This window comes from Pseudophryne corroboree, chromosome 9, assembly GCF_028390025.1.
Source record: "Pseudophryne corroboree isolate aPseCor3 chromosome 9, aPseCor3.hap2, whole genome shotgun sequence".
NCBI classification, from domain to species: Eukaryota; Metazoa; Chordata; class Amphibia; order Anura; family Myobatrachidae; genus Pseudophryne; species Pseudophryne corroboree.
Window position 1 is genome coordinate 295,449,615 of NC_086452.1, and position 25,163 is coordinate 295,474,777.

Sequence of the window (25,163 nt, forward strand, 5' to 3'; positions counted from 1 at the left end):
GCCGTGAAAAAAATTCTGACACTCTAGGGCGCCGTGATTCAAAAAAGTTTGGAAACCACTGGGCTAAGAGAAACAAAAAAATAAATATAATGTCATAAATATCGGACCAAATGTCTCAGATTCATGTAAATCAATAATTTTGTCTAGTTGAAGCCAAAATTTCTTTAAATGAACATATTCATCTGCTACATAAGACTGAAAACTTAACTCTGTTAAGTAGTAAAATTTGCTGATGCAGAAATTTGTAGCAATAGTATTCAAGTATTTATTATGGTAACAAAAAAACAAACTGGTGTCTCAAATAGGCACCTTGACACCTTGTTACATATGGCTGAATGAGTAACTCAGTTGTATAAAGAGTGGAAAAAGGAAAGACTGTTAATCATGTCAAAAAACTGCAACAACAGTTTCAAATACTCACTGCTATAGACTCTCTCATCCACATACAGGAATGAGACTTGGCAATGCTTATTTGAGTTGAGTGTACCAGTGGACAGCAGAAGTGTACCACTAATCTCACTCCTCCATACTCTGTAATTTAGTCAGTCCTATTGTTGATATAACATTTCATCATACTTCTAATTTACTTTTCATAAGTACTCTCTCATCCATCAGTGAATACTAAGTGTCGAGCAGACAGTTCTGTCGATATCTACAGCTACACCACACTGGATATTCCTGATCTCATCAAGCAGTGTTGGGCTTGGTCAGTATGAGTAAGGGAGACCTCCTGAGAATACCAAGTGCTGTAGATCTATTTTAAAACCACTGCCTCACTGTGGACAGCAGAATTGCACAACTTTACTTCCTTCTGACCAGATCACTCTCTCATTGCATAGTCGATGTTCTAACAGATAAGCAAAAGCAGAAGTGGCTGATCTACCTGTATCTCTTCCTACTACACCTGTATTAGTAAATTTGCAATGCAATCATTTGCATTGAGATACTTCGAAGGGACAAAGGCTCTGATAACGTCTACCTTACAAATATCTCCTTTGCTCTGATGAGCTATACCCTCAGGGCTATATATAACCTAAACGCAAAGCCAATTTGTCTGAGGCATTAACTTTATTGGAAGGAGATTATCTGATTTGATAATGTTTTAAATGTATGTTCACATTGTCTTGATCTTTTAAGTGTATAGAATAAAAGTTATGTTTTATATTTTATCACTGTACACATGAATAACAATATATTATTACCATAAGTGTGCCACAGAAAGACAAGCAGTCTATTTTGCTAAACTTATATTTGGGAGCAACACCAACTGAACACTATCCTAAAATCATAAATGGAAACCATATGTTGGTTCTTTACATACATTTACAATCCTAAATATACAAAAAGTCTTATTATTAACCCGTTCCTCTGCAGATTCCAAACCCATGATAAATAAATATAAGCACTAAATCAATATGGATCACAATCAGTCGATAAAAGAGCAGGAGTAGCAACCAAGTACTACTGCTGTGGCTGCTGCAGATCATGATAGTACTACAACATCTACTAAAGATGGTTAAGGGGGCAAAAAGATTAGGAAAGGGAGTCTGAAATCAAAATCTTTCACAATGTTAAAAAAAGGGATAGAGGTGTCACATTAAAAACAGACTAATCGGAGCCCAAAAAAAGAACACTACGGCTGAAAAGCACAGTTTGTTCACAAATCCCTGAAGAGAGTCTAGGGGTATCCACATTAATTATATGTGAGTCTGACATTTCTCACACTATATGCATAGAGAAGCCTTCTTCACCTCCTTCCACCATTTCTGCACCATCTGCTGGTGATGATGATTTAATAGAAATTGAGGATGCTAGTGCGGAAGTGAAACAGCATGAGGCGGATATTTGTGTAATATCTGAGGCTAATGAGATTATTGAAGATAAGTATGTTGATGATGATGTTTGTGTTAGTCAGCCAGCAGTGGCAGTAGTTCTTTCAGGTGATAAAAAGAAAGCCAGTGTGATGCCTGGGAATTAGACAAAAATAGCCACCTCTTGGCTGTGGGATTACTGTATTTATACTCAAATCCTGACAACATTTGTGAAGGCATTTGCTCCATTTGTGAGACCAAAGTTAGTAGAGGTAGGTACGTTAACCATCTTGGCACCTCCTCCACATTACGTCATTTGCAGCAAATTCATGAAATTTATTTAACAAAATTATAATAAGTAAATTAAAACCCTCATCATGAATCTCCTCATTAGTGATCAGATGTAGTCCTTCCAAAAAATTGGTTTATGGGGGCACAAAGAAACATCACAAGCATGTCGGCAACAAAAGTGGCAGTACCTGTCGCTGAAGTGCTTAATTTGTTAAACTATACATGTTCTTTTTAATATCCAACATAAAGTGGATATCCAACATAAAGTGGCCCAAGGACAATTCCATCTTGCACCAGTTTTCTTTTCATAATGGGTTGTATTTTGGGGGTACATTGGGAACGCTCTTTTTTGCATAAATATTTTTATTGTTTATAGCTCTAAAACATTACTAATTTGCAACACATTTTTAAAAAGAAATAACTGACATGTGTTTGTGCTGCTGCTTTATTGCTTAGTTTAGCCAGCCAGCTTTTGGCCAATATAGTTGAAGAATATTGTGAGGTGGTAAAACTTGACTGAAAATGAATGTTACAGAAGTTAATAATAATGTAAAAACAAAACCAGGCCTAACTTACATGATTATAGCAGTTTTTAGCTTTAAAAAAAAAAAAAATGCAGATCCAAAATCAAAACATGTGAGGGTGGGTTTGTCAAATTAAAACCAAAACATGAAATTAATACAGATCCAAAACCAAAACATGGGTGTCAATGCACATCTCTAGTTATCATAGCCAGATTAAGGGGGGGATGCAGGGCATACTGTACCCCGGGCCCCCTGGCCTGAGCACACTGACATCACTACCTTTACATAGTAACAAAGTAACATAGTATCTGAGGTTGAAAAAAGACAATTGTCCATCGAGTTCAACCTATTTGTGGTCTCCTATGCATGATGATTTGACTAAAATTTCTGACTGATGCTGCTGTCAGCCGTTGCATTTTATCCCTATTTATAGTAACTATAATGCATGACTATGCACCATACCCCTGGATATCCTTATCCATTAGGAATTTATCTAACCCATTCTTAAAGGTGTTGACAGATTCCGCCATTACAACTCCCTCGGGCAGGGAATTCCAAACACGTATTGTCCTTACCGTGAAAAAGCCTTTACGACGTATTGTGCGGAATCTCCTCTCCTCTAACCTGAGCGAGTGTCCACGAGTCCTCTGTGTTGATCTAACCAAAAACAGGTCCCGCGCAAGCTCTGTGTATTGTCCCCTTATATATTTGTAGATGTTGATCATATCCCCTCTAAAGGGCCCTACACACTCGGCGATGCGCCGCCGAGGTGCCCGACGGCCGATACGGCCGACGAGCAACCCGGCGGCGGGGGGGCAGTGACGGGGGGAGTGAAGTTTCTTCACTCCCCCCGTCACCTGGCTGCATTGAAGTGCAGGCAAATATGGACGAGATCGTCCATATTGGCCTGCATGCACAGCCGACGGGAGATCAGCGATGAACGAGCGCGGGGCCGCGCATCGTTCATCGCTGGAGTCTCCACACTGAAAGATATGAACGAGTTCTCGTTCATTTATGAACGAGATCGTTCATATCTTTCAGAATATCGGCATGTGTGTAGGGCCTATTAGTCTCCGCTTTTCCAATGTAAACATGCCTAGTCTTTCAAGCCATTCCTTGTATTCCATCGTCTCCATGCCCTTAATTAGTTTGGTCGCCCTCCTCTGTACCTTTTCTAGCTCCAGGATATCCTTTTTGTAGTACGGTGCCCAGAATTGTACACAGTATTCAAGGTGTGGCCTCACTAGTGATTTATATAACGGGATTATAATACTCTCGTCCCTAGCATCAATACCCCGTTTTATGCATGCTAATATCTTATTAGCCTACTTTGCTGCAGTCCTACTTTGGGTGCTACTGCTTAGCTTGCTATCTATGAGGACACCTAAGTCCTTTTCCAGTACAGAATTCCCTAATTTTACCCCATTTAGTAGGTAGGTGTAATTTTTGTTCTTGTTACCACAGTGCATTACCTTACACTTGTCTGTGTTGAAGCGCATTCTCCATTTGGCTGCCCATGCTTCTAATTTAACTAAGTCGTTCTGAAGAGACTCGGCATCCTCCTCCTGTATTTATAGCCTTACACAATTTGGTATCATCTGCAAAAATTGACACCATGCTCTCTAGACCTTCTGTTAGGTCGTTAATGAAAATATTGAACAATAGCGGTCCTAATACTGAGCCTTGCGGCACACCACTTAGCACTTCAGTCCAAGTTGAAAAAGATCCATTAACCACAACGCGCTGCTCCCTATTATCTAACCAGTTTTTGACCCAAGTGCATATTGTGCTTCCTAGCCCTGATTCTTGTAGCTTGTAGATAAGTCTCATGTGTGGTACAGTATCGAACGCTTTGGCAAAGTCTAAAAAGATTACATCCACGTCTTTACCCTGATCTAGGTTTGCGCTTACTGTTTCATAAAAGCCAAGTAAGTTGGTTTGACAGGATTTGTCCTTCATAAACCCATGTTGATTCCTTTTAATGACCTTATTGACTTCAAGGAACTTCTGAATACTATCTCTTAGAATACCTTCCAATACTTTCCCCACTATAGATGTAAGACTAACTGGTCTATAATTACCTGGTTCAGCTTTACTTCCCTTTTTGAATATAGGCACTACTTCCGCTATACGCCAGTCTTTGGGAACCATACCTGATATAACTGAATCCTTAAAGATCAAAGATAGCGGTTTTGCCAGTTCAGAGTGAAGCTCCATTAGAACCCTTGGGTGAATACCATCGGGCCCTGGTGATTTATTAATCTTTAAATGTTTTAATCGGTCACAGACTACTTCCTCGCTTAAATAAGTACCTATCAGTGGGATATTCTCATTATTGAGATTGTGTGTCAGTCCCTGAATTGGGTCCTCTCTAGTGAATACTGTTGAAAAAAACTCATTTAGTGTGTCCGCTATGTCATTATCATTTTTGCTTAAGACTCCCAACTTGTCTTTTAAAGGGCCTATACTCTCCTTCTTTAATCTCTTGCTATTAATGTATTTAAAGAATTTTTTGGGATTCGCTTTGCTTTCCTTTGCTACTAGTTTTTCAGTTTCTACTTTAGCCGCTCTTATTTCCTTTTTGCAAATTTTGTTACATTCCTTATAGTGCTGAAATGACTCTGCTTCCCCGTCAGATTTGTATTTTTTAAATGCTCGCCTTTTCTTGCCCATAAGTTCCTTAATCTTTTTGTTAAGCCACATCGTTTTATGATTTTTATTCCTTTTTTTGCTGCTCATAGGAATAAATTTGAGTGTATTTTTAGCTAGCAGGAATTTTAGTACCTCCCATTTCCCCGTAGTATTTTTTCCTAAAAACAAACCTTCCCATTCAATATCCCTGAAAAATACCCTCATCTTTTCAAAATTTGCTTTGCTAAAGTTTAGAGTCCTAGTTGAGCCAGTATAGGGCTGTTTATGGAAACTGATATTGAATGTGACCATATTGTGGTTGCTGTTTCCTATGGGTTCCCCTACTATAATACCTGATACCAAATCCCCATTGTTTGTTAATACCAGGTCTAAGATTGCATTGTACCTAGTTGGTTCCTCAATTAGTTGGACTAAGTAGTTATCATTAAGTGTGTTTAAAAACATATTGCCCCTAGCAGTATCACATGAATCGTTTTTCCAGTTTATCTCTGGTTAGTTAAAATCTCCCATCACTACTATGTCTCCTACTCCTGCTGCTCTTTCAATTTGCTTTAGTAACAATTCCTCATCCGATGCGTTGATACCAGGCGGCCTATAGCATACACCCAATACTAACTTTTTTATTCCTTTTTCCCCGCATGCAATTTCCACCCATAATGTCTCAACAGTGTCTACAGTCCCCTCCTGAATATCTTCCTGTATATCAGGTTTTAAAAACGGCTTGACGTAAAGACACACCCCTCCACCCTTTTTATTTAGTCTGTCTCTCCTAAACAGTGTAGATTGACTGTCCAATCATGAGATTCATCCCACCAAGTTTCAGTAATGCCTATACAGGTTGAGTATCCCATATCCAAATATTCCGAAATACGGAATATTCCGAAATACGGACTTTTTTGAGTGAGAGTGAGATAGTGAAACCTTTGTTTTCTGATGGCTCAATGTACACAAACTTTGTTTAATACACAAAGTTATTAAAAATATTGTATTAAATGACCTTCAGGCTGTGTGTATAAGGTGTATATGAAACATAAATGAATTGTGTGAATGTACACACACTTTGTTTAATGCACAAAGTTATAAAAAATATTGGCTAAAATTACCTTCAGGCTGTGTGTATAAGCTGTATATGAAACGTAAATGCATTCTGTGCTTAGATTTAGGTCCCATCACCATGATATCTCATTATGGTATGCAATTATTCCAAAATACGGAAAAATCCCATATCCAAAATACCCCTGGTCCCGAGCATTTTGGATAAGGGAGACTCAACCTGTAATATCATACTGTTTGCTTGCTGCAAGTATTTCTAGTTCACCCTTTTTACCAGTAATGCTTCTGGCGTTTACATACATACAACTAAGATAAGTATTTTCCCTTGCGTTAGGGACATCTTTCACCTTATGTAGCAATGATGACCTGTAATCGTCATTGGTTAGTGCTTTGGTAAAATCTCTTTTAGTACCCATGTTAGTAACCTTACCGCCTGCTCTTACCCTCCCCCCAACTTCTCCCCCATTTCCCTCTTAAGTAGCAGTAGAACCAGCAGCTAGAATGTGAGCAGGACAGAATGCAGTGAAGGCAGAGACACAGGAGTATCATGTTTCATGAGCTACCAATAGAGCTTTCTGACCAGAGGAGAGATGGGAGGGTGGAGAGAGCTGTAAGTGACACAGGGATCCCAGTTTCTCCTCTTCCCTGCTTGGGTGTCTTAGTCTTGTGTAAACTGTTATGCAACTAAACCATTTGGGTCTAGAGATAGAGAGACACACAGAGAGTCCTCCCGAGTCCTGTCCCAGTGTGTAAGTAGTACAGAGGCTGCTGCTATTGTTGCATGAGACAAAATAAATTATTTTATTATTTTATTCTTCTGTGTGTATTTTAAGGTTAAGTTGTCTTTGTTACATTACAAGAAAAATTTATAGAATATTTGTCTTTCAATTAGGTGGAGCAAGATAAATGATTTTATATTTCTATGTGTATTTTAAGATTGTTTAAATTGTCTTTGTTCCACTACAAGAAAAGTTTTATAAAATAGTTGTCATTTAATTAGGTGGAGCTACTGTATAAACAGCACCCAGCCATTAATAAACTATTAGTTTAAAACGAATATATACCATTGGTTTAAATTTAATATACACAATCCTTACCTCCCACCATGACCCATGCCAGGAGGGACAATACGATCTCTACCTGGACTTCCTTCTTAATTTATAATTGCAATCACCTGTGTTGAAATACCTTTCTTATCAATTAAATAGTTCAACACAGGTGACGCCAATCATATATTAAGTGGGAAGTCCAGGTAGAGAGCATTTTGTCCCTACTGGAATTGGACACAATCTAATATAAACCCCCCCACCTTCCACCGGGGCCCCCCTGTCTTAATCTGGCTGTGGTTATTATGTGTCAAACTTAGGGACTCGGGTAGGGAGGTTCAGTAGGGTTCGGATCTCTTGCCGTATAATTCCCGTGATACTGCCGTATAATTCCCGTGATACTGCCGTATAATTCCCGTGATACTGCTGTATAATTCCAGTGATATTGTTGTATAATTACAGTGATATTGCTGTATAATTCCTGTGATACTGGCGTATAATTCCCGCGATACTGCCATGTAATTCCAGTGATATTACTGTTTAATTTCTGTGATATTGCCGTATAATTCCCGTGATACTGGTGTATAATTCCTGTGATACTGGTGTATAATTCCAGTGATCCTGCCGTATAATTCCAATGATCCTGCCGTATAATTCCAGTGATCTTGCCGTATAATTCCAGTGATCCTGCCATATAATTACAGTGGTACTGGCGTATAAGTCCAGTCCAGTGATACTGGTGTGTATGTGTGTGTGTGTGTGTATGTGTATGTATATATATATATATATATATATATATATAGAACAATCCGTGGTTTTTTTCCACATAAACCAGCACACCAAAAAGTAGCAGGAATATTAATTCATTTAATCCATATTAATCCATATTAATTCTCCAAAAGTGCAATGTGCAATGTGCAAGCATAGGCATGGATAATAAAAGTAATACTTAGCAGTTCAATGCATCAAAGTGAGTGGCAGCTCCTACAGCTGTTTCGGTGCTAAAGCACCTTCATCATGGGAATAACCATCAGAGTAGTCTGCCCCAGCCAAACACCACATGTATATATACCAACCAAATCACCAATTAACAAACAAATTACAAAAACCTGTCCATTCAATCATTACACAAATGCTCACCAATCAAATTGTGTAGAGTAAGGGTCATCCCGCTCCTCCCCCGCCGTCGCATCTCGCCATAGTCCCAAGTATTTCCTGCACTACACATCAGTTCCCAGCTCCGTATTCCGGTGGCCGGAACTATTATCTCAGGTCCGGACCTTGAGGTACTGCATTCTTCGCAGCACCTCCCGGAAGTGACGCGGTATTTACATCGTCGTCACCTGTCCGGCTTTGCTATGGTCGCTAAGCAACTGGGACTAAACACAATTGACGCTGGCCAGCCAGTGAACGTCAGGCCAATCCCGGAAGTCACATACTCTCTGTTCCGTCCACGCCTATCTATATCGCGTTGCTAGGCAACCGTGATATAATCACGGATCCTGCACTGCCAATAGCGTTATTGCAGCGGCGGGGGTGTAGGACAGCATTCTCCTCCCTCACACACTAAACATGTACCCTGAATGCATAAAGCATCAGTATATTAGAGCATTAGAAAATAATAACTTAATATAATGATTGAAATGGAATAGACCATGGAATCGCGTCTTGCAAAGAAATTGATAACAATGAATCACTCTATCAGTAATATCATAATTGATAAAACAGGGCGATAAAGAAAATATCTAGCTAGCACTATCTGACTATTTTTAAAAATATATTTCTAGTACAAAGGAATACATCTGTAAATCCCATCCTATTATTGATGGACCCATCAGCAAGTCCACAACTGTCAAAAATTGATCTATATAAATGAGCTAAAGGACAATTCCTCATTTAACCCTTGTGGGGCCATCGCTTGAAGATTGTAAATCCATTTACATTCTTTTTGCAGTAGGCATTTGTTTCTGTCACCACCTCTGCGTGATGGAGGCACCTGTTCAATCGGCATCACTTTAAAGTCTCTGATGGTATGTTTGACTGCTGCAAAGTGTCGTGCTACTGGCGGTGTGCTGGTGTCTACTTTCAGTAGAGCTTTTTTAATTGAGCTGCGATGCATTGCCACTCGTTCCTTCAGCATCCTCTGGGTTTTCCCCACATATATCATTTTACATGGACACCAGATTACATATACAACATATTTCGTATCACATGTCATTCGTTGCTGTTAGGGTCTCCTGCCCTGTGCTGCCACGTCGTCATGGCAACCGGGAGACAAGTGCTAGTGGAGTAACCTGAGCGCAGCTGATACTCCGGTTCGGGTCTTTTGCTGTGCAGTGGTTATAGGCTCTGTGCACGGCAGGGGATCCGGTGCTGGTTTTTGTGCTCACAGTCTGTGAGGTCTGAGTGGGGCGTGGACAGCACCTGCTTTATAAGGCCTCTTTTCAGGGTAAGCAGATGCTGCTGAATCTTTGTTGGTTAGTCAGTTCATGAAAGTTAGCCAGTACTGTGTAGCTTTGTATTTGTTTGTTGCTTACTGCAAATAGTCCTGGGGATTTGGTATTACACTCTGCCAATCCAGACCTAGCAGTAAGACTGGAGTCAGTCGTTTAGCTTGCTGGGGTTCTGTTACTACTCTGTGAACTTAGCAAGTTTGCGGCTGTATTCTAAGACTTGCCTGTCTAATCCTGTCTCACTGTGCTAGGTGTCAGGGGTCAGTTTAGTGGCAGTAAGCTAAAACCTGTGCACTGCAAGTGAGAAATAGGATTGTGGAGACTCTCCTTGTGTCTATCATTCCATCTCTGACCAAGGAGTTTACTGCCACACCCGTTGGTAACCCTTTAGGGTTTTGCTGTTGCCCTTAGCAACAGCATTTCGGGTTCTCTACGTATTAAAACACAACATCTTGCTTTTTCCATCTGTGCAGTTCTAATACAAGGGAGATACCCAGTTCCTTAGCCTCTGGGCTTCTCTGTTCACTTTGTGTGTATTTTGTTACCCTATTACCTTCTGTGTACGTTATGTCATATTCCCCAGTTTGTCTGTGAGTCCATTTGTTTTGCATAACAGTTCAAACACCAGTACATTCCTGCAGACACTGGAGTGCATAACAGTTCTGACACCAGTACTTTCCTGCAGGCACTGGTGTGCATAACATATTCAGCAGCCTAATACTCCTGTTGAAATTTTGTGGGAATATGGAGCATACCCCTCAAAATACGTTGCAACAGGTGGTCGATCAGGTGCAGGTCCTGACTCGACAATTTAATGATTTGTCCATTAAAATGCACACCTCCCAGGCTGCTGGCGGAGCTCCCGCAGCAGCAGCACCTGCAGGGGTTAAGGAGCCGAAAGTAAATCTCCCGGATCGTTTTTCTGGAGATCGCTCGCAGTTCTTTTGTTTCAAGGAGAGCTGCAAGCTATACTTCCGGCTTAGGCCTCAGTCTTCTGGGTCGGAGATTCAGCGGGTGGGCATAGTGATTTCCTTGCTACAAGGAGACCCACAGGTCTGGGCATATGGGTTGCAGCCTGACTGTCCGTCGCTTAAAAGTGTTGATGCTTTTTTTACGGCACTGGGCATGTTGTATGATGACCCTGACAAGACGGCCTCAGCGGAGGCTCAGATTTCGATCCTTAAGCAAGGGCGAAGGCCAGTTGAGGTTTACTGTACGGAGTTTCGGAGGTTGGCCCATGATACCCAGTGGAATGACCCAGCCCTGAGACACCAGTACCGAAGAGGTCTTTCTAACCAGATAAAGGACCAACTGGTACAATATCCCTTGCCTGATAGCTTGGATCAGCTCATGCAGTTATCCATCCGGGTGGATAGACGGCTGAGAGAGCGTAGGCTTGAAAGGGAGACTGAGATTTCCTTCCTTCCCAAGGGAACCTCAGACTCTGAGGAATTTTCTGAGGAGCCTATGCAGATTGGGGCTACCCGCCTCTCCTCGCGTGAGAAGACGCGGAGGAGACAGCAGGGGTTGTGTTTGTACTGTGGGAATAAAGGTCATGTGGTAGTATCATGCCCAGAAAAGCCGGAAAACTTCAGGGCCTGAGGGTGATGGGAAATATCCTGTCAGGCCAGAAGTCAGAATTTCCCAAGAAGACTTTTATCATTCCGGTGACCTTGAAGATCCTCGGTCAAACTGTCAAGACTGAGGCCTTTGTGGACAGTGGGGCCGACGGGGTTTTTATGGACCGCCAATTCGCCCTGAAACACTCTGTTCCCTTAGTACCCTTGGCATCGGAAATTGAGATCTGTGGGTTAAACGGGGAATCATTATCCCAAGGTAAAATTACCTCTTGCACTAGCCAGATTTCTTTGTTTATTGGAGCCACACACTCTGAAAAATTGTCCTTTTATGTGACTGTCTGTACTTTTGCCCCATTGGTGTTGGGGTTACCCTGGTTAAGGGCCCACAATCCTCAATTTGACTGGGTCTCTGGGGAGATTCTTAGTTGGGGTACTGATTGTTTCAGGAGTTGCTTGAGCCTTCCAGTCAGGCTCTCGCAGCTAAGTTTGCCAGGATTGCCAGGGTGTTATGCAGATTTTGCGGACGTGTTCTCCAAAAAAGTTGCAGAGGTACTACCTCCCCATCGCCCCTATGACTGTGCCATTGATTTGTTGCCAAATGCTAAGCTTCCCAAGAGCAGGTTGTACTCCCTGTCACGTCCTGAGACTCAGGCTATGGCAGAGTACATTCAGGAGAACTTGGCTAAGGGATTTATCAGACCTTCACAGTCTCCAGTTGGGTCGGGGTTCTTCTTCGTGGGTAAAAAGGACGGTTCGTTGCGACCCTGCATCGACTTCAGGGAATTGAACCGTATCACGATTAAAAACTCATACCCACTGCCTCTCATTTCGGTCTTGTTTGACCAGCTTCGTACTGCCACCATTTTTTCTAAGATTGACCTACGCGGTGCGTACAATCTAATCCGAATAAGAGAGGGGGATGAATGGAAGACTGCCTTTAATACCCACTCAGGGCATTATGAATATTTGGTGATGCCTTTTGGGCTCTGTAATGCCCCGGCAGTCTTCCAGGATTTCATGAATGATGTGCTCAGGGAATATTTGGATAGATTCTTAGTTGTATACTTAGATGACATCCTAATCTTCTCCCATTCCCTGGAGGAACATCGGAAGCATGTACGCTTAGTCCTCCAGAAACTCAGAGACCACCGGCTTGGGGCGAAGCTGGAGAAGTGCGAATTTGAAGTTCAGCAAATCGCATTTCTAGGATATATTATCTCCCCAGAAGGTTTCCAAATGGAGGGTTCCAAGGTACAGGCAGTCCTGGATTGGGTGCAGCCCACTAGTTTGAAGGCGCTTCAGCGTTTCCTGGGCTTTGCGAATTTTTATAGACGATTTATCGCTGGATTTTCGTCTATAGTGGCGCCCTTGGTGGCACTCACTAAGAAAGGGGCGGATGTTGCTCACTGGTCTTGTGAGGCTAAAGCGGCTTTTGCCCGTCTCAAAAGGGCATTTGTTTCGGCCAAGGTGCTGCGACACCCAGATCCAGAGCGTCCTTTTGTGGTGGAGGTGGATGCCTCTGAGATGGGTATTGGGGCAGTGCTTTCTCAGATGGGAGTGTCTGATAATCGCCTTCATCCCTGTGCTTACTTTTCCCGTAAATTTTCGCCTGCCGAGATGAATTATGACGTGGGTAACCGGGAATTGTTGGCTATTAAGGATGCACTCGAGGAGTGGAGACACTGGCTTGAGGGGGCTAAGTTTGTGGTCTCAATTCTCACTGACCATAAGAATCTGGCATATTTAGAGTCAGCGAAGCGTCTCAATGCCAGGCAGGCACGATGGGCTTTGTTTTTTGCTCGCTTTAATTTTTTGATAACATATCGCCCTGGGTCAAAAAACATCAAGGCTGATGCGCTCTCGCAGAGTTTTGCTCCAATCCAGGAGACCACCGAGGAGCCGTTGCCCATTGTTTCCCCATCATGTATTAAAGTGGGCATTACCCAGGACCTCTTATCATTAGTCCTTAGAGCACAGGAGCAGGCTCCTCCAGACCTTCCGGTAGGTCTTTTGTTTGTGCCTCCTAGGTTAAGACAGCGAGTGTTCCTGGAATTCCATGCCAAGAAGTCGGCAGGTCACCCGGGTATTGCCAGAACTCGGGAGTTGCTATCTAGGGCGGTGTGGTGGCCCTCGGTGGCTAAGGATGTGGATCAGTGGGTTCGGGCATGTGACATCTGTGCCCGAAATAAGACTCCTAGAGGGGTTCCTGTTGGCCCATTACATCCACTCTCTATCCCATCTAAGCCATGGACCCACATTTCAATGGATTTTGTGGTGGACTTGCCCAAATCCTCGGGGATGACAGCCATCTGGGTTGTCGTTGACAGGTTTTCGAAGATGGCGCACTTCGTTCCACTGGTTGGGCTGCCATCAGCCAGACGCCTGTCTGAATTATTTATGCTGCATGTTGTGCGTCTCCACGGGTTGCCACTTGATGTGGTCTCTGACCGCGGATCCCAGTTTGTGGCCAAATTCTGGAGGGCATTTTGTTCCGATCTCCAGATTTCTGTCAGCTTGTCGTCAGGCTACCATCCGCAGTCTAATGGGCAGACTGAAAGGGTGAACCAGTCCTTGGAGCAGTTCCTCAGGTGTTATGTCTCCAAGTGTCAGACTGACTGGGTTGCTCATCTGTCCATGGCGGAGTTTGCCTATAACAACGCGGCTCACTCTGCTACAGGGATCTCTCCCTTCCTTTGTGTGTATGGGCATCATCCTAAGGCCAATTATTTGACCCCCTGGACTCCACGCCTGGTGGTTCCTCTGTGGTTTCGGTCCTTAGAGGTATTTGGCGGAAAGTGAAGAAAGCCCTTGTGTCTGTGTCATTAGTGACCAAAAGGGTTTTTGATAAGCGGAAAAGACCCTGCAGCTTCAAATTAGGAGACTTCGTCTGGTTGTCTACCAAGAATTTGAAGTTGAGACAGCCATCTCATAAGTTAGGGCCCCGGTTCATCGGCCCTTATAAGATCACCAGGGTTATCAATCCGGTGGCATTTCAGTTAGATCTGCCCCGTTCTTTGGGTATCAATAAAACATTTCATTGTTCCCTTTTAAAACGGGCGATTAGTAATCCTTCTTCCAGTGGAAGACCTTCCCCTCTTCTGATACGTGGCCAGAGGGAGTTTGTTGTTGAAAGGATTCTTGACTCCAAGGTGGTTCGGGGTCGGCTGTCATTTTTGGTGCACTGGAAGGGGTATGGCCCGGAGGAGCGGTCGTGGGTGCGCAGTTGTGATCTTCATGCCCCCAGACTGATACGCTCTTTCTTCTCGCAGTTCCCCGATAAACCCGGTGGTAGGGGTTCTTTGACCCCTCGTCAGAGGGGGGGTACTGTTAGGGTCTCCTGCCCTGTGCTGCCACGTCGTCATGGCAACCGGGAGACAAGTGCTAGTGGAGTAACCTGAGCGCAGCTGATACTCCGGTTCGGGTCTTTTGCTGTGCAGTGGTTATAGGCTCTGTGCACGGCAGGGGATCCGGTGCTGGTTTTTGTGCTCACAGTCTGTGAGGTCTGAGTGGGGCGTGGACAGCACCTGCTTTATAAGGCCTCTTTTCAGGGTAAGCAGATGCTGCTGAATCTTTGTTGGTTAGTCAGTTCATGAAAGTTAGCCAGTACTGTGTAGCTTTGTATTTGTTTGTTGCTTACTGCAAATAGGCCTGGGGATTTGGTATTACACTCTGCCAATCCAGACCTAGCAGTAAGACTGGAGTCAGTCGTTTAGCTTGCTGGGGTTCTGTTACTACTCTGTGAACTTAGCAAGTTTGCGGCTGTATTCTAAGACTTGCCTGTCTAATCCTGTCTCACTGTGCTAGGTGTCAGGGGTCAGTTTAGTGGCAGTAAGCTAAAACCTGTGCACTGCAAGTGAGAAATAGGATTGTGGAGACTCTCCTTGTGTCTATCATTCCATCTCTGACCAAGGAGTTTACTGCCACACCCGTTGGTAACCCTTTAGGGTTTTGCTGTTGCCCTTAGCAACAGCATTTCGGGTTCTCTACGTATTAAAACACAACATCTTGCTTTTTCCATCTGTGCAGTTCTAATACAAGGGAGATACCCAGTTCCTTAGCCTCTGGGCTTCTCTGTTCACTTTGTGTGTATTTTGTTACCCTATTACCTTCTGTGTACGTTATGTCATATTCCCCAGTTTGTCTGTGAGTCCATTTGTTTTGCATAACAGTTCAAACACCAGTACATTCCTGCAGACACTGGAGTGCATAACAGTTCTGACACCAGTACTTTCCTGCAGGCACTGGTGTGCATAACAGTTGCCTTATCTGGTAGATCTTATTTGTAATTGGATTTTGGAAATGAGTCCCAGTCTGTAGGAAACTGCAGTTAGCACAGCCCATGCACTTGTGTACTCCCTTCTGTGGTTGCAACCACCCTGTGCCTGTCATCACTCGAGGACTGATGTCTGAATACACCATTTGATCTTTTAAATTATTACTCCTCTTATAGCAAAAAAGTGGTTTCTCCTTGCACACTTGTTCAAGTACTGGATCACTTTGAACAATGTGCCAATGTGACAAAATCGCTCGTCTGATTGCCCCTGATGAGATCGAATAGGTGCTGGACAGTAACATCCTCCCTTTATCAGCCTGTTTCTTTTTAGGGATCAAAAGTTCCTTTCTGTCCAATCGTAAACATTTCTGTATTGCTTCATCCACCTCAGCTCTGTCATACCCTCTTTGCAAGAATTTAGCCCCCATCTGATTCAATGCTTCAGGGAGTTTACTGTGGTCAGAGGTCGTTCTAACCACTCTGACCAATTGTGAATAGGGCAGACCTTTCTTCAAAGGTTGTGGATGAAAGCTAGCAAACTGTAATAATGTATTTTTATCTGTAGGCTTGCAGAATATTTCAGTGAAGAATTGTCCCTCACTAATGCTAACCTTCACATCAAGAAATTCAATACTTTTTGGACTGCTAGTATACGTGAATCTGATGGATCCATCAACACCATTAAGCTTGTTGACAAACGCTTCTAACAATTGACTCCCTCCTGTCCAGATTAAAAACAAATAATCTATAAACCTAGTATAAAATTTCACAAATTTAGAGAACACAGGGTCGCCGTGTATGTGTAATGTCTCGTACTCATACATGAAAAGGTTCGCATATGATGGGGCCATATTGGACCCCATCGCGGTGCCCCTTAACTGCAGATAGAATGCATTGTTAAACATGAAGTAATTTTTGTGAAGCACCACCTCCATGAGGAGCATCTAGTACTCAATGGGGGGGCCACTGTAACATGTATTAGAGGAAATCACCGCTCTAACAGCCTTCATTCCTTCCTTGTGACTTATATTGGTATAAAGGCTGTTAACATCAAGCGTCACCAGCAGACAGCCTTCTGGTGGTGTACCAATAGATTGTAATTTGTTAATAAAATCAGTGGTGTCGCGTAAATAATATGGTGTACCCTGAACAACAGGTTGTAGGTAAGCATCAACAAACTGTGACAGGGGCTGACCCAGTGACCCTCTGGAGGAGATTATGGGCCTGCCCGGAGGTTTTGTCATTGACTTATGTATTTTGGGCAATATGTACAAGAGAGGGACTTTAGGAAATTCTTGTGTCAAAAACCCAGCGGTGGAATCATCAATCCACCCATTAAGGACACCCATGGAAATAATTGAATCTATTTCCCGTTTATATGATCCTGTGGGGTCAAATGTCAGTTTTTTGTAGCATGTGGTATCATCAAGTTGTGACATGACCTCAGCAATATAATCAGAACGGTCAAGAAGGACAATGCCCGGCCCTTATCAGCAGGGCGTATGATTATTTGTGGATTATTGCGGAGATCACGTACCGCCTGGGTTTCTTGTGTACTCAAATTCTGATGTTTTTTCTTCATATTCTTAATAATGGGCAAAGTATCCCTCCTTACCAGTCTGATAAATGTGTCAATCGACGCATTATTACTGGGGGGATCAAAGGTGCTTTTTGGTCTAAACAGCTGTTCCTTCTTAGCCCCATCTTTGTGTTTGCTGAAGAAATCTCTTAACCGTAGTTGTCTATAAAATCGATATAGTTCGGTTTCCCATTGAAACGCTGTCTGTTTGTATGTTGGTACAAATGTTAACCCCTTAGATAATACCGCCATTTCTACTGATGTAAGGGTGTGTTTAGATAGATTAAAGACCACTATCTCTTGTTCCCCTTTGTGTACGTTCTCTCTTGGCCCTTTTCGATGCTTTGCCCTCCCTCTCCTACAGGGTCTCTGCCTCCTTTGTAACGACTCCTTGTGTACACTCGTTCCCGAAAAAAAGGCTGTCTGCTGGTGGATGGTTGATCTGAGTCACTGGGGGATGTTTGAGAGTCAAGGTCAGTGTATATCCTGTCACCCCTTCTCCTCCCCCTATTTGCTTGGCCGCCTCTCCAGGTGCGTCTCACACCTGGATTAGTCAGCCACGGATAGACCCTGAGTTCTCTGTAATCCTCCTTAACTTTTCTGAATTTGTTTTTTTTTTTAAACAATAATAATTCAGATCTAAAGCTAGCAACACTGGCTTCCAATTTCGTGAGCCAGTCTCCCCCTGTGTCTGATTGTAAAATCTGAATCCCTGTTGACTCACAGTCAATCAATTCCTTTTTAAGAACCTCGATTTCAGTGTTCACCTGTTGAATAACCAAGATCATGAGGTCAAAACTACATTGATTAAGTATTAGGCACCATTGCCGACAAAACTCTGTGTTATTACGCCCAATAGTAGGCTGGTTCCTGATACGGAAGCCCCTTGGTATGTATTTATCCTTGTGATACTGTGAAAGCGTCAGACCATGTAGTTCTAATTCAGTATGTCTTTTCTTAATTTTCAACAAGTCAGCATATACTTCAGTGGGGCTATCTGTATCGAATGCCAGTTCATCAGTGGCTGAAAACAGAATTTTAGAAATGTCCTTCTCCAAAAATCTTTTGGTGCCTGTCAGGTCACCGACATCTAGATCCATAGTCTCCCAGGTTAATGAATAAGAAACAGACAAAACAGTTCCAAAATCCACATATAACTTCTTCTTGTAATTGATTTTTAGATGTAACTTTTAGTGGTGCAATTCATATACCAAACAAGAGGCAAAATAGAAAAAGCGAATTGAATCGCACACACCTTCTTAATCATTTGCTGGGTGCACGGTGAGACAATCAGTACAGAACAATCCGTGGTTTTTTTCCACATAAACCAGCACACCAAAAAGTAGCAGGAATATTAATTCATTTAATCCATATTATTCCATATTAATTCTCCAAAAGTGCAATGTGCAATGTGCAAGCATAGGCATGGATAATAAAAGTAATACTTAGCAGTTCAATGCATCAAAGTGAGTGGCAGCTCCTACAGCTGTTTCGGTGCTAAAGCACCTTCATCATGGGAATAGCCATCAGAATAGTCTGCCCCAGCCAAACACCACATGTATATATACCAACCAAATCACCAATTAACAAATGGTGAGCATTTGTGTAATGATTGAATGGACAGGTTTTTGTAATTTGTTTGTTAATTGGTGATTTGGTTGGTATATATACATGTGGTGTTTGGCTGGGGCAGACTATTCTGATGGCTATTCCCATGATGAAGGTGCTTTAGCACCGAAACAGCTGTAGGAGCTGCCACTCACTTTGATGCATTGAACTGCTAAGTATTACTTTTATTATCCATGCCTATGCTTGCACATTGCACATTGCACTTTTGGAGAATTAATATGGATTAATATGGATTAAATGAGTTAATATTCCTGCTACTTTTTGGTGTGCTGGTTTATGTGGAAAAAAACCACGGATTGTTCTGTACTGATTGTCTCACCGTGCACCCAGCAAATGATTAAGAAGGTGTGTGCGATTCAATTCGCTTTGTCTATTTTGCCTCTTGTTTGGTATATGAATTGCACCACTAAAAGTTACATCTAAAAATCAATTACAAGAAGAAGTTATACGTGGATTTTGGAACTGTTTTGTCTGTTTCTTATTCATTAACCTGGGAGACTATGGATCTAGATGTCGGTGACCTGACAGGCACCAAAAGATTTTTGGAGAAGGACATTTCTAAAATTCTGTTTTCAGCCACTGATGAACTGGCATTCGATACAGATAGCCCCACTGAAGTATATGCTGACTTGTTGAAAATTAAGAAAAGACATACTGAATTAGAACTACATGGTCTGACGCTTTCACAGTATCACAAGGATAAATACATACCAAGGGGCTTCCGTATCAGGAACCAGCCTACTATTGGGCGTAATAACAAAGAGTTTTGTCGGCAATGGTGCCTAATACTTAATCAATGTAGTTTTGACCTCATGATCTTGGTTATTCAACAGGTGAACACTGAAATCGAGGTTCTTAAAAAGGAATTGATTGACTGTGAGTCAACAGGGATTCAGATTTTACAATCAGACACGGGGAGACTGGCTCACGAAATTGGAAGCCAGTGTTGCTAGCTTTAGATCTGAATTATTATTGTTTAAAAAAAACAAATTTAGAAAAGTTAAGGAGGATTACAGAGAACTCAGGGTCTATCCGTGGCTGACTAATCCAGGTGTGAGACGCACCTGGAGAGGCGGCCAAGCAAATAGGGGGAGGAGAAGGGGTGACAGGATATACACTGACCTTGACTCTCAAACATCCCCCAGTGACTCAGATCAACCATCCACCAGCAGACAGCCTTTTTTTCGGGAAACGAGTGTACACAAGGAGTCGTTACAAAGGAGGCAGAGACCCTGTAGGAGAGGGGGGGCAAAGCATCGAAAAGGGCCAAGAGAGAACGTACACAAAGGGGAACAAGAGATAGTGGTCTTTAATCTATCAAAACACACCCTTACATCAGTAGAAATGGCGGTATTATCTAAGGGGTTAACATTTGTACCAACATACAAACAGACAGCGTTTCAATGGGAAACCGAACTATATCGATTTTATAGACAACTACGGTTAAGAGATTTCTTCAGCAAACACAAAGATGGGGCTAAGAAGGAACAGCTGTTTAGACCAAAAAGCACCTTTGATCCCCCCAGTAATAATGCGTCGATTGACACATTTATCAGACTGGTAAGGAGGGATACTTTGCCCATTATTAAGAATATGAAGAAAAAACATCAGAATTTGAGTACACAAGAAACCCAGGCGGTACGTGATCTCCGCAATAATCCACAAATAATCATACGCCCTGCTGATAAGGGCGGGGGCATTGTCCTTCTTGACCGTTCTGATTATATTGCTGAGGTCATGTCACAACTTGATGATACCACATGCTACAAAAAACTGACATTTGACCCCACAGGATCATATAAACGGGAAATAGATTCAATTATTTCCATTGGTGTCCTTAATGGGTGGATTGATGATTCCACCGCTGGGTTTTTGACACAAGAATTTCCTAAAGTCCCTCTCTTGTACATATTGCCCAAAATACATAAGTCAATGACAAAACCCCCGGGCAGGCCCATAATCTCCTCCAGAGGGTCACTGGGTCAGCCCCTGTCACAGTTTGTTGATGCTTACCTACAACCTGTTGTTCAGGGTACACCATATTATTTACGCGACACCACTGATTTTATTAACAAATTACAATCTATTGGTACACCACCAGAAGGCTGTCTGCTGGTGACGCTTGATGTTAACAGCCTTTATACCAATATAAGTCACAAGGAAGGAATGAAGGCTGTTAGAGCGGTGATTTCTTCTAATACATGTTACAGTGGCCCCCCCATTGAGTACTTGATGCTCCTCATGGAGGTGGTGCTTCACAAAAATTACTTCATGTTTAACAATGCATTCTATCTGCAGGGGCACCGCGATGGGGTCCAATATGGCCCCATCATATGCGAACCTTTTCATGTATGAGTACGAGACATTACACATACACGGCGACCCTGTGTTCTCTAAATTTGTGAAATTTTATACTAGGTTTATAGATGATTTGTTTTTAATCTGGACAGGAGGGAGTCAATTGTTAGAAGCGTTTGTCAACAAGCTTAATGGTGTTGGTGGATCCATCAGATTCACGTATACTAGCAGTCCAAAAAGTATTGAATTTCTTGATGTGAAGGTTAGCATTAGTGAGGGACAATTCTTCACTGAAATATTCTGCAAGCCTACAGATAAAAATACATTATTACAGTTTGCTAGCTTTCATCCACAACCTTTGAAGAAAGGTCTGCCCTATTCACAATTGGTCAGAGTGGTTAGAACGACCTCTGACCACAGTAAACTCCCTGAAGCATTGAATCAGATGGGGGCTAAATTCTTGCAAAGAGGGTATGACAGAGCTGAGGTGGATGAAGCAATACAGAAATGTTTACGATTGGACAGAAAGGAACTTTTGATCCCTAAAAAGAAACAGGCTGATAAAGGGAGGATGTTACTGTCCAGCACCTATTCGATCTCATCAGGGGCAATCAGACGAGCGATTTTGTCACATTGGCACATTGTTGTGATCCAGTACTTGAACAAGTGTGCAAGGAGAAACCACTTTTTTGCTATAAGAGGAGTAATAATTTAAAAGATCAAATGGTGTATTCAGACATCAGTCCTCGAGTGATGACAGGCACAGGGTGGTTGCAACCACAGAAGGGAGTACACAAGTGCATGGGCTGTGCTAACTGCAGTTTCCTACAGACTGGGACTCATTTCCAAAATCCAATTACAAATAAGATCTACCAGATAAGGCAACGAATGACATGTGATATGAAATATGTTGTATATGTAATCTGGTGTCCATGTAAAATGATATATGTGGGGAAAACCCAGAGGATGCTGAAGGAACGAGTGGCAATGCATCGCAGCTCAATTAAAAAAGCTCTACTGAAAGTAGACACCAGCACACCGCCAGTAGCACGACACTTTGCAGCAGTCAAACATACCATCAGAGACTTTAAAGTGATGCCGATTGAACAGGTGCCTCCATCACGCAGAGGTGGTGACAGAAACAAATGCCTACTGCAAAAAGAATGTAAATGGATTTACAATCTTCAAGCGATGGCCCCACAAGGGTTAAATGAGGAATTGTCCTTTAGCTCATTTATATAGATCAATTTTTGACAGTTGTGGACTTGCTGATGGGTCCATCAATAATAGGATGGGATTTACAGATGTATTCCTTTGTACTAGAAATATATTTTTAAAAATAGTCAGATAGTGCTAGCTAGATATTTTCTTTATCGCCCTGTTTTATCAATTATGATATTACTGATAGAGTGATTCATTGTTATCAATTTCTTTGCAAGACGCGATTCCATGGTCTATTCCATTTCAATCATTATATTAAGTTATTATTTTCTAATGCTCTAATATACTGATGCATTATGCATTCAGGGTACATGTTTAGTGTGTGAGGGAGGAGAATGCTGTCCTACACCCCCGCCGCTGCAATAACGCTATTGGCAGTGCAGGATCCGTGATTATATCACGGTTGCCTAGCAACGCGATATAGATAGGCGTGGACGGAACAGAGAGTATGTGACTTCCGGGATTGGCCTGACGTTCACTGGCTGGCCAGCGTCAATTGTGTTTAGTCCCAGTTGCTTAGCGACCATAGCAAAGCCGGACAGGTGACGACGATGTAAATACCGCGTCACTTCCGGGAGGTGCTGCGAAGAATGCAGTACCTCAAGGTCCGGACCTGAGATAATAGTTCCGGCCACCGGAATACGGAGCTGGGAACTGATGTGTAGTGCAGGAAATACTTGGGACTATGGCGAGATGCGACGGCGGGGGAGGAGCGGGATGACCCTTACTCTACACAATTTGATTGGTGAGCATTTGTGTAATGATTGAATGGACAGGTTTTTGTAATTTGTTTGTTAATTGGTGATTTGGTTGGTATATATACATGTGGTGTTTGGCTGGGGCAGACTATTCTGATGGTTATTCCCATGATGAAGGTGCTTTAGCACCGAAACAGCTGTAGGAGCTGCCACTCACTTTGATGCATTGAACTGCTAAGTATTACTTTTATTATCCATGCCTATGCTTGCACATTGCACATTGCACTTTTGGAGAATTAATATGGATTAATATGGATTAAATGAATTAATATTCCTGCTACTTTTTGGTGTGCTGGTTTATGTGGAAAAAAACCACGGATTGTTCTGTACTGATTGTCTCACCGTGCATCCAGCAAATGATTAAGAAGGTGTGTGCGATTCAATTCGCTTTGTTTATATATATATATACATACATACATACATACATACATACATACATACATACATACATACTGTTGCAAAGCGGACTGCAGTGCCAACCCTAGATGGGCCAGGTGTTTGTACCGCACACTTGTGTTACTTAGTTTAGTCATACAGCTACCTCATTGCCCTATTTTACTTCTTGGCATCATGTGCTGTTTGGGGCATGGTTTTTTAAAGTGCCATCCTGTCTGACACTGCCTTATAAGTCCAGTGGTACTGCTGTATTAGTCCAGGGGTACTGCCGTATAAGTCCACCAATTGCAGATTTTTTTTAAAAAATGACAGGGGTGTGCAGGAGGACTAAAAAATTGAGGGCCACTTTCGACATTCAGCCACTGCATGCCACTACTAGATGGGCCAGGTGGTTGTATCGCTTAGCTTAGTCATACAGCAACCTCGGTGCACTTCTTCTTTTTCTTCTTTGCATCATGTGCTGGGGCCTATTTTTTAAATCTGCCATCCTGTCTTCAACTGCAGTACCACTCCTAGATGGGCCAGGTGTTTGTGCCGCACACATGTGTCGCTTAGCTTAGTCATACAGCCACCTTGGTGCAACCTTTTGGCCTAAAAACAATATTGTGAGGTGTTCAGAATAGACTGGAAATGAGTGGAAATTAATGTTATTGTGGTTAATAATACGGTAGGATCAAAATTACCCCCAAATTCTGTGATTTTAGCCATTTTTATGTTTTTTTTCAAAAATCATCCAGATCCAAAACCAAAACACGAAAGGGTGGTTTGGCAAAACCAACCCAAAACTAAAACACGAGAGGGGAATTAGAACCAAAACACGAAAAGTGCCCGCCGCACATCTCTAGTCAAACTTTAGAGAACTTTGCTATCCACTAATGTTCTAAACAGTCTTTAAAGTCCACTTATCTTTTACTGTGCAAATCAGAGGCCTAGTCTTGCGAGGTAGATTAACATGCTCTGTGTGCAGTTGGCACCACCTTTGTTTGATATTCACTAGGATTGTCTCCAGGATATGGGCCTTTTCCATGGCCGCCTGTCCTAGCTTTGGGGATAAATGGATAACCTTGGGGGATTGAAATCCCCCCTTAGAAGGCTTTCTGATGGATAATGAATGCCATTTTGTACAAGTCCTAATACTGATAATTGATTTAAAAAAAAAAAAAAATTACAAAAACCACTTGTTTTTCATACAGTACAATCTATCTTTGATATATATAATAATGTTTAAAAACTTACTCTAATTATTACTGGTTAAATCAGCAGCAGCCAAGAAATGCATTCTACAAATGTGGATACACCCAGCCATCCATTTTTAGAAAAGCCATTTCATATTTTTAGGATGGATTGGCTAGGTGCTTCACTGTAAAAAGAAAAATTCAGAGTACTTTTTTAATACCTGGGAAAGCTACATTGCCACTCTATCCCCACAGCTTAGGAATTAATTATGGAAATATTTGTGAGGTACAATGTAGTATTAAAGACAAGTATACACCCAAGACCCCACAATCGTTATCGATTTCAGTCCCTCCTCCAGATGATCACGACCCACAGGCCCAGGTCTTCTCATAAAATGCGTAATATTATAACATGACATGGTTC

The 25,163-nt window shown here is 42.3% G+C and overlaps 1 protein-coding gene across 1 annotated transcript in view; it reads left to right on the top strand.

Annotated features, from left to right (window-relative positions):
* HEBP1 (heme binding protein 1) overlaps positions 1-25,163 on the top strand; it is a 145,885-nt gene that overhangs the window by 32,758 nt on the left and 87,964 nt on the right. The window lies entirely within an intron of this gene.